The following is an 11,460-nucleotide window of genomic DNA, read 5'->3' on the forward strand; positions in this document are numbered from 1 at the left end:
CCAGAGAGCTTTTGCTTACCTAGGCTATATCTATTGATATATTGTATTAGAAATTAAATATCTTGGATTCCCTTAGGCTTCCTTAAAGGATGAAAGGTAAGAGAGAAGAATTTATTAAGCATCTACACCAAGGATCAGCTTTGTGACAATAAGTGAGTTGTGAAGCCCTCCACGACATCCCTGATATGGCTCTCATCTGAAATGTCACACAATCAAACTGGGGATAGTTTGAGAGACCCAGACATAATAAACAAATGAAATGAGATCGTAAACAAATGCAACAAGAGACCCACGTGAAACTTCCAGTGCCAAAGAACTCACAACTTCCCATGACAGCCCTTTCCATTCGGGGACATTATTAATTGCTGAGAAGATTGTCCATACATTGAGCCAAAATCATCTTCACTGTACTTCTGACCTATTAGAGTTAGATTCACCCTAAATAGTCGTGCATGATCACAAAGCTATTCCCTCTTTTACTTGACAACTTTTGAAATACTTGAAGATAGTTAGAATGTGAAAAAAACTGGGTCTTCTTAAAGCCAAATATTTTTCTCTCCTATGAATCCACCTACAATCTCTGTGACTTTCCAAACCTCACCAGATAATTCCTCTTGATGTGTGTGTATGGGGGGAAGGAAGGAGAAAAGAGAGAGGAGAGAGACAGAGACTCAGAGAGATGAAGAGACAGAGACAAAAAGACAGAGATAGACAGAAACACAGAGAGACAGAGACAGAGACAGAAATAAAGAGAAAGAGAAACAGAGACAGAGAGAGAGACACAGAGACAGAGACAGAAAGAGGGAGGAGAGAAGAGTCTCCGTGTTCTCTATTAAAATGTAAGCACCTTGAGGAGAGACTGCCTCACTTTTTCTTTTTCTAGCCCCAGTACTTATCACAGTGCTCAGCACATAGTAAATGCTTAATAAATTTTTTTTTAATTTATTCAGGTAATCATAAAACGATTTCAAGATCCTCCACCATCCAAAGCACTTCTGGATGTCCTCCAACTGTTCAATGCTCCTTCCACAATATGCTCAAAACTGCTCACAATAGCCACAGATATGTGGTCCCACCCTGGCAGAACAAAGATGGATTACCATCAATAGATCACTCTATAAATATTTACTGGTCACCTATTATGTGCCAGACATTATTCTGGGCACTAAAAATTTAAAGATAAAAATAAAATGATCTCTGCTTTCAATGTTCTCTTAGAAGAGACAATATCCACACATTAAAATTAATACAAAATATGTGCCAATAATACAATAAATGCCTACTATGTGCCAGAAACTGTGCCAAACACAGAAGAGACAAAAATCAAATAATTGCTGTCCTCAAGGAGTTTACATTCTATGGAATATAAATAGCACACACATAGAAGGATATAGAAACCAGGCATATTTACAAGCATATACACACCTACGAACATTTCTGCATATATATTGTATTTATAGTTACCATGTGCTAAGCACAAGACTTCAGTGCAACCAAAGATGGCTTTTTAAATCAGTTTTTCTTTTTTGAAACTATTTTAGAAAGCCAAAACCTCAGAACCCAAAGCTCTTGTATTCCAAGCCTAGGACATTGCCTTTTATAGGAGAAGAAGGGACAATCTCAAAATATAGAGAGGGATACAACTATCTAAATGAAAAGGAAAACCCCAATGAACCAATGGAAGGTGAATACTAAGAACTTCTAAAAACAAACCCAATGATGGTCCTAATGATGCTATATGAAAAGAGGTCTCTTTCCTCCTCTTATTTACAGAGGTAGGGAAAAATAGAAATATGCAACATTGCATATAATTTCATACTTTTTATATTTTCTGAGTTTTACTGCACTTTTTCTCCTTTTTTAAATTTTTTGTCATAAGGAAATACTTTCGGGGTGAAAGAGAGAATAGAGCTGCATTGTGAAATATTTTCAAGTGATATAAATGCAAAAAAAATGTCAATATGAAGGGCTTTGTATTTAAAAAAAATTTTTTTAAGAAATCTAGGCCAAGATGTCTGCGTCTCAACTCTATGTTCTACTTGCATTCAGGTAAAGTGTTTTCTGGTCCCCGTTGCCCTTAGAAACATTTCATACTGGCATTTGCCACTCTGGGGCTCATTAGTGGAGTAGAAGAATCTCAAAGTTAGAAGGAAAACTACAGGTCGCAAGTCTATACTGCACCTGAACAATAATTTTTTCTTTTGTATCCCCAAAGCAGACCCTTGCTTAGGAAGGGATACATTTAAAATCAAGGAGCATCTAGAGAGATGATGAGAAAATCATTGTAAAAAAAAAAAAGCTCAGCTTTGAAGTCAAGGTATCTGGATTCAATCCTAGCTCGAACCACTAACACCTGTGTGACTTTGGACCAGTCATCTCTTCTGGTTTCAGTTCCATTATGGGTAAATTGGGAAGAGGGTTTCAGAATCTCTAAGGCTCCTTCACCTATTAACTCTGAATTCTGATCTCTACAGACATGAGTTTCTTCTTTTATAAAATTGGAATCCTATTTACCAAACAGGATTGCTAGGGGGAGAGAGTGAGAGCTGTGAATTTTCAAATGGGACAGAAATATTGTTGTTATTATACAAGATGTCCCAAAAGACTTAGTGAAGTTGTATAAGGTGAATTAACTTGTGAGTTAGGAATATAATCTAGAAGAGGAATCTAATATGGGTCTCTTGATTCGGATCGCTGGATATGTGTTGTTTGTTTTTTATCCTTTCCTGGAAATGGTCAACTGGCATCTGTCACTCAGAAGTCTCCATCTGAAGGCATGATTTTTGCCATAAGACAATAAAATATATAGAAATATAATATATATCATATAATAACAATATATAGAAATGAAAACTTATCCACAGCCTTTAGGATGCTCCCAGTGTTTCCAAGAGTACATTCTGGCAAAATAATTGGCTACAAGAAAGGGTAGAAACCTGCAAATGATGATGCACACCACTTTCCTCCCCTCAGGTGAAAGGTGAGTGACCTGGATTCACTATTAGATGTATTTCCTCCACTGTACCACCTAGTTATCTGGCATATAAAAGGCACTTAATAAATGCTGACTGTCTGCTAAAGAGGTCTCTGAGTATTACCCATGCACATATTTTATAAATAAAAAGCTATAATAATAATAATAATAAAAACTTAAAAAAAAGATTATGGAATATAAAAAAGAGGTCTCTGATCCCAATCCCTGATTTTACAGAAGAAGAAACTGAGATTCATGAGAAGGAAAACAAAAAGCCTAAAATCACCTAGCCTATTAATAGCAGCTCTCAGAGCCTTAATTTAAACCCAAGCACTCTGATTTCCCATCCGAAGTGCCAGAACTTTTCAGAACAATAACAAAAAAGTCAATTGGCCCAGATGGGGTGTGAACCTGTGACCTGGAGCTCATTAGCTTCCTGCTTTAATCCCAGGAGAGGACCCTAAAGCCACATCAGAGCTTAGACAGCTACTTCCAAAACTGCCTCGGACCCAGGTCAGTAGTTACTCAAAATCATTACCTCTGAATGGCTCCTTGTGGACTCATTTAACAAGGATGAAATTCTCTTCGAAGGGAGGAAAATCAAACACATGTCAGGAGAAAATAGCCAAGTCATAGAGGGAAATAAAAGTCAGAAATCCGCCAGTGACTTTTTCTGGACCTCATCTGGAAGCAAAGTAGTCTTGGAAATATTCCCCGATCCTTCTCTGTCCTTGTGGTGACAGGTCTGCAGGCATGGAATCATGGGTGGCTGTCAGATAGGCTACAGAGGGCCAGTTAACCCCCCTGCCTGTCCAGCCCGTCGGTCAGCCTTCCCAAAGCAGAAACCATGGCTTATTGTCCTTTGTATGCAGCCCCCCATAGGAATTTTTTAAAAATGAGTTCCCCAGTCCCATTCTTCTAGAGACCCCCAAATGCCTTTCACAGTCTGCGGCCAGTCACACTTTCTATACTTATTTTAACTATTCCTCTTTGGGATTGAGCTGATTGCATGGTGGGGAAGAGTCTTGGACTTAAACTCAGGAAGATCTGAATTCTAAAACTGCCTCAGATACATATTAGCTGTGTGGCGCTGGGCAAATCACTTCACATTTCTCAGTCTGTTTCATTATGTGGAAAAGGATGATGGCACTTACTTCACAAATGAGATAATGAGATCACATACGGAAAGCGATTTGCAAATGTCGAAGTGCTATCTCATCAATGTTCATGATTATAATGATTTATTTATTATTAATCTTTGACACTGATGGTGGTAAAGAATTGCCTGAGGCAGCAGGAGGCTGAGTGATTTTTGGCCAGGACCATCTTCATCATGTACCAGGGATGGAATTTAAAATCAAGTTTGCTTGCCTGAATCTCTCCACTATGCTACATTACACCTCCCATTTTTGTTGTGGTTCAATCAATCAGATTCATCCAATTCTTCATGACCTCACGGGCCATACCATCCATGAGGTTTTCTTGGCAAAGACATTGGAGTGACTTGCCGTTCCCTTATCCAGTGGAGTTAAAAAAATACAAATTAAGTGACTTGTTCAGGGTCACACAGCTAGTCCCTATCTGAGGTCTTCCTGATTCCAGACCCAGAACTCTATCCAATGAGCCCCCTAAATGCTATAGAAATGGATGGATGGATGAATACATCTGGTGGTGTTTTTTAGTGGCTGCATAGACCCTGTTCCAAGCTTCAAATCAATTCTAGTCCTTACCAAGCCAGAAGGATATAACTGAAGAGACCAATGAGCATTCCCTCCTTCTATTTTGCCAGCTTGCATTCAATGATCAGAAACTGAGAAAGGAGACTGCTTCATAATTCTAGATTCTTTCATTGGACAATAAGACTATCCACAAGGTCAAATTAAGAGGGATCCTTTGCTCTGGATGATTTTCAATAACTAGATTTTTTTAAATCCTTGGAAAGTCTACTTGGTGATCTGATCTCTTAAATCTATACCGAGATGTTTTTGTCCTTCATTTTCAAAGAGATTTATGGCATCAGGGAAAGTGATGTTATGACATGCAAGTGAGTTTTATTTAAGCAGAAAGTCACCAGCATCACTTTGTCCTGCAGAGGTATCTGGATCCAGAGGTAAGATATAGATTGGGATGAAAATTTAAAAAAAAAAGGAGGAGGAGGAGGAGTAGGAGGAGGAGGAAGAAGAAGAAGAAGAAGAAGAAGAAGAAGAAGAAGAAGAGAAGAAGAAGAAGAAGAAGAAGGAAGAAGAACAAGAACAAGAACAAGAACAAGAACAAGAAGGTAGAAGGAAGAAGAAGGAAGAAGGAAGAAGAAGAAGAAGAAGAAGAAGAGAAGAAGAAGAAGAAGAACAAGAACAAGAACAAGAACAAGAAGGTAGAAGGAAGAAGAAGGAAGAAGAAGAAGAAGAAGAAGAGAAGAAGAAGAAGAGAAGAAGAAGAAGAAGAAGAAGAAGAAGAAAATAAGAAGAAGAAGAAGAAGAAGAAGAAGAAGAAGAAGAAGAAGAAGAAGAAGAAGAAGAAGAAGAAGCAGCAGCAGCAGCAGCAGCAGCAGCTGAGTTCAAATCTGGTCTCAGACCTTGAACACTTCCTAGCTGTGTGACTCTGGGCAAGTCACTTGACCCCAATTGCCTCAGCAAAAAAAAATCTTTTAAAAAGATATAGATTAGGATAACTAGAGATGGCCCTCAAATCTATACTCCAGCTACTTGGCAAATGGTATCCTTCCCTCTAAGTAAAAAACTTCCTGGATCTCCTGAGTATTCTCAGGCTACTCATGGGATGTTGTCCCCAACCCTAAGCCAAGTATATCCATTCTAAGTATATCCATATAGAAGGCTGTTCTAGTCTATGCCAAGGTATCCTGAGGGCCTGCTGATTATCCCGCATTCTAAATCAGTCACCAATCCTTGGGAATAAATTTACTCAGCCAATCTATGGGGCTAGAGCCCCACGCTCTAAGCCAGAAGCTTCCTGGAGATATATTCAGTCCATCTGTAGGAGGTGTCCCACCCACTGAGCCAAGGACTTCCTGGGGATATACTCAGCCTGTACATGGAGATCACCCCAACTTACAATCTAAGTCAAAGACCTAAGGAAGTCTCCAATTTAGGCACTAGTAGTATCCTTCTCCCCTTTCTTCCTCCCTCCCCAACACACTCGGTCAGGACACAATAAGGCACAGGTGGACAGCTCCTGAGAACAAGAGAGTCACAAGGCATGGGAGGCTCTCCCCCAAAGCAAAGACAAGGATATCGGTCACATTCACTGACAAGAGGTCAGGCCATTCTCGAGCATCTTGGGTTTTTCAAATGAAAGCAATCAGTCCTTACAAGATTCTCTGTTTGCAGGTCAGAACAGCCCTGTGTTTTCCCAGAGAACCACAACAAATAAGGTGGCCGGGGTTAATGAGAACAGGACCCAGATTTTAGAAGCATTTTCACAAGTCCAACTCTTGGACTGGCTCTCATCATGTAAGTTGTCCTCCCTTTCCCAATTCAAAGGCCACAATCCATCTCCCCATAGTAAGGAGAAGATCATAGGGTCAGACATTTGGCTAACAGCCTACTCACTACAAGATGGGTAGGTAAAATCACTGAATCAAAAGCACAGACAGGTTAAGCTCAAGGCAAAGTGGCAAGGCTGACCTAAGAGTAATGGTAAGGGATGGGTAGGAACAAGATGGCCCCTTGGCTGGAGAAAAGAAGAATTGGGAGAAAAGTGATATCTGATAAGTTGCTACGAGGAGAAGAAATGAAATGTATTTTGCCTGAAAACAAGGGCAAAACCAGAAATAAACAACTGGCAGCTTTAAGTTTGATATGTGGAATGAAGCAATGAATGAAAAGTTATTTATTAGACACTTACTCTTCCAGATACTGTGCTAAGGACTAATAATAGCAAGCCCAAAATGATACAGTTGAGGAGTTCATCTTCTTTCTAATCTGGGAGACAAATATATTTGAGGAATAATGACCAAGAAAAGGAGATGTGGTCTGGGAAGGTGCAGAGGTGTTGAGTTAGTTGGTGGAAATGCTCTTTCCAGAAGTAGCAGGAGATTTGGTTTGATTACTGAGTCTAAAGGAAGTTGTAGGAAAGAAATCAGCAGAGCTGGTGGCAAGATGGTCAAGGAGGACAACTGGAACCGACTGGGTGGGCATGTTTGATCTGGACACCCACTGCTTAGAGAGAGCATTTTGGCTGGCTCCCTCACTCATCAAGACAGCTCAGGTAAAGGGAAGGAGATACAAAACTGAAAGCATCGTTCCTCCATAGACTTATACCAAAATACATAGAGCTTTGATCTGGAGGTCTAGATCAGGAGAACTAGAACAGGAATCCAGAGAGGGTTAGAGACAGGGGGAATCTTTCTCCAGTAGAATTGGCCACAAGTGGAATGGGTTGTCTCGGAAGCTAATGAATATACCTTAACTTGGAATCAGCAGCCAATGGCCAATTGACTACTTATCAAGAATATTATAGAAGGCTTTTAGTTTAGATTTAAGGCAAATCAAACAATCTCTTCCAACTTTGAGATTTGGGGATTTCAAGATTCTTACTCAAGCTACCAATCTGGCCTGAAATTCAATTCAATTCAACAATATTTATTAAGCACCTTCTATGTGCTAGGCATTGTACTAGATGCAGAAGTTAGAGACAAGTGAGAAAACATCATTTCATGTCCTCAAGAAGCTTAGAGTCTGCTGGAGGAATACAGTATGTAAACAGATTAGTATAATTCACAGTCGAGGATGTAAAAAAAATAAATAAATAAAAGCAATCAGACACAGAATTCTGGAAATATTTGAGAAGTAAAGGAAGAGGAATAACCAAAAGGATCCAGGAAGACTTCACAGAAGAGGAGGTACCTGATCTAAGTTTTGCATTAAGACAAAGATTCCAAGAAGTAGAGAAGTATGGGATGAATGGAAGTTTGAACAAAGGTACCAAGGTGGGGAAATGAAGATGGCCACATCCATCAGAATTGATCATCATATAGTATTGTTGTTGCAGTATATAATGATCTCCTGGTCCTGCTCATTTCACTCAGCATCAATTCATATAAGTCTCTCCAGGCCTTTCTGAAATCATCCTGCTGGTCATTTCTTACAGAACAATAATATTCTATAATATTCATATACCACAATTTATTCAACCATTCTCCAATTGATGAGCATGCACTCAGTTTCCAGTTTCTGGCCACAACAAAGAGAGCTGCCACAAAAGACACAGGATTTTTGAGGGAAACAGATCTCTGCTTTTAAAAAATAATATTGTAGTAACTTTCTGGAGAAGATCAAAACAAGGAAAAAAGGAAAAGAAAAAGGATATATTGGGGGTAGAGATACCCTGTTACAATAGTCCAGGTAAAAGAAATAGTTTCCAGCTAGAGCTTTCAGCAACAAAATTATTTTATTCTTTGAATATTTTATATATACTTAAATATGTATGTACATGTCTTCTTTCTCGATGGAATGTAACTTCCTTGAGGAGCAGAGACTATATCGTGTCTATCTTAATTTTCCCAGCACCTAGCAGAGCATTGGGCAAATAATAACAATAAAAATTAATAACCATTAATAAATGCTCACTATTGTTTAATTGCACTAGTCAATTGTCACAAAAGATGCTAATATTTTGGGTGGAACTTGGACTCTATAATTGCTGACATCCCTTCCAATTTTGTGATTGTATGAAAAATTGCCTTAAAATGGAGAAATTACGGTGAAATTTTAGGCACTCCGGGGGGGGGATAGGGGAGCAGGGAAAGGATGGCCTTTTGGTATTTCCCAGATAGCATCATCTCCTGCAGGAGACTTTTTCTGATTGCTTCCTCATATAGTATGGGTATGACTCATCCCTCCCCTCTCCCCCACTTTGAAAATTAATTTGTGTATAGCTTGATTTCCTTATCACTGTGCATTTATTTCCTCCCAGTAATCTCCTTGAGGAAAATGACTATTTGTGTTTGTGTCTTTTTATAACATTTCATCATTCCATTATATTCATGTGCCAGATTTTGTGCAGCCATTCCACAGTTGATGGCTACCACTTGGTTGCCAGAGTTTTTTGGCCTCCACAAGAAAAGCTACTATACTTTTTTTGCAAATATGGGTTCTTTTCCCCTTTCTTTGATCTCTTTCAGGTATAGTCCTACTAGGTCAAAGGATATTCAGTTGATTAACTTTTATTCCTAAAGTGTCTCCTAGGATTAATGAACAAATTTACAATTCCACCAAAAGTAAGTCGATGCGGCTGTTTTCCCATAACCACTATGTGTTATTTTCGTCTGTGTGTGTTTGGAGGGACAGGGAGGTGTCTGTGTGTATTAACTTTGCCAAACTAAAGTGTATGAAGTAGAACCTCAGAGTTTTTCAGATTTAATTTCTATGATTATTAGTGATTGGAACACTTTTATGTATCTGATGATATCTTGGATTACTCCTCTTAAAACTATCTTTTTAATATCTTTTGACCATTTACCAATTAGAGAATGGCCCTTATTCTTGTGCATTTGAATCAGCTTCTTATATATCTTGGAAATGAGATTCTTCTCATAGAAATTTCCTGCAAAGAATTTTTCTAGTAAACTGTTTCTGTAATTTTAGTGCACTCTTTATAAAAAAAAAATTAAAAAAAACTTGTCAATTTTATTTAATCACAATTATCCATTTTATCTTCTGAGATCCTTTATATCCCCGTACTTGGTCATGAAGGCTTCCTCTCTTCCTAGATCTGAAAGACAATTTATTTTTCACCCCCTTGATTTGTTTATGATGTCATCCTTATTTGATTAACTATTTAGAGCTTATCTCAGTATAAAGTATAAGATATTAGTTAATACCTAGTTTCTGCCAAACTGCTTTCCAGTTTTCCACTAAAGTGGTTGCACTTTATATAAATAACAAATGAAATTGTAAGCTACTATACTTATATGTTTCTATAAGTTGTATACTTAATCTGCTCCATTGATCAATCCACCAAATTGTTTTGATGATTACTGCTTTGTATAATAGTTTATCTATTGCTTCTAAGATTCCTTCTTTCTCATTTTCCTTGAGAATATGAACCATTTTATTTCTTCATGTCATAGTTCTCTAGTTGTTTGGGACTATTTCTGATCATCAGCACATACTTTTATTTTTTAGGTTATATATATATACACATTCATTTTTTACATATTTCCATATGAATCAGGATGAAAAAGAAAAATTAGAATAAAAGGGGAAAACCATGAGAAAGGGGGAAAAAAGAAGGGGAAAAGATTAAAAAATGATGTGTATTGATCCACATTCAATCTCTATAAGTCTTTCTCTAGATGCAGATGGCATTTTCCATCCAAAATCTATTGAAATTGCCTAGGAACACCGAATTGCTAAGAAGAACCAAGTCTATCATAGATGATTATCATACAATCTTGTTGTTTCAGCACATACTTTTATGTAGATACAGATGGCATTGTTTGCCATTGAAAGATCTTAATCATCAAACCCACCTGGATGGAAGTGCTGAGAGAGACATTCTGGTTTTCAACAAGTCAATGACTTTCTATCCCTCAGCACTACCTCTCTAAGTGTGGGGCAGCACCAACTCATTGTCAAGTGGGTATGCTGAAATATTGATATTTGAATAAATGTTGAATATTGAATAAAATATTCAATATTTTGAATATTGAATAAATAAATTTTTGAATATTGAATCTCCATCTACTAGAGAACTGCTGTCTCTTTTTCTGAACTTTTTGTATTTTGGTAATCTCTATTCTAGATGTGTTATATCTGGCTCTTCAAAGAAGCAGACTCAGATAGTTGGATACCGTATGTAGCATCTATCAGTAAATAAATAAAAAGAATAAAAATAAGAATAAGAAAAAGAATAAAAAGTAAAACCAGAAGACCATGCATAATGAACATGGGGAATACCTATCAACCAGCACCATGAGTTTACCTTTCTCTCAAACCAAGGAAATCCCCTAGCATCAGAAACCAGACCCAATCTACCTTTCCAATCCCATTGGACATTACCTAACCTCCTGTCATCTGTTTCGGACAAACTAGACTTGTCTATTCCTTCCACGTGACACTCTGTCTCCCACCTCAGTATCTTTGCCTTGGTCATTCTCCATGCTAGGATCCTCCATTCTCTCTTCCTTTAAGATTTGCTCAAGCATCTTAAAAAGCATTCCCTCCCCAACAGCATGTATCCTCCCTCCCAAATTATCATTCATCCTTAACATGCACGGAAGATAATGTTCTTCCTCCTGGTCGTCCTTTCCTGGAAGAGAACTTCAGCTACCTCTGGCCAAAGCTAGCCTAGCCCAGAGCAGAATAAATCATATTTCACCTGCTTTGTATTAATTTATTTTATTTTTATGCTGGGTATATTTTACAGCTACTTTTTGGTCTCCTTCACCAGAATGTAAACTTCTTGCAAATAGGAATCATTCCATTTTTTACAATTGTAGCCCTAGTATCTTGTGTCATTCTTCCTTA

This window comes from Antechinus flavipes, chromosome 5 (genome assembly GCF_016432865.1).
Source record: "Antechinus flavipes isolate AdamAnt ecotype Samford, QLD, Australia chromosome 5, AdamAnt_v2, whole genome shotgun sequence".
In the NCBI taxonomy this organism is placed as follows: domain Eukaryota; kingdom Metazoa; phylum Chordata; class Mammalia; order Dasyuromorphia; family Dasyuridae; genus Antechinus; species Antechinus flavipes.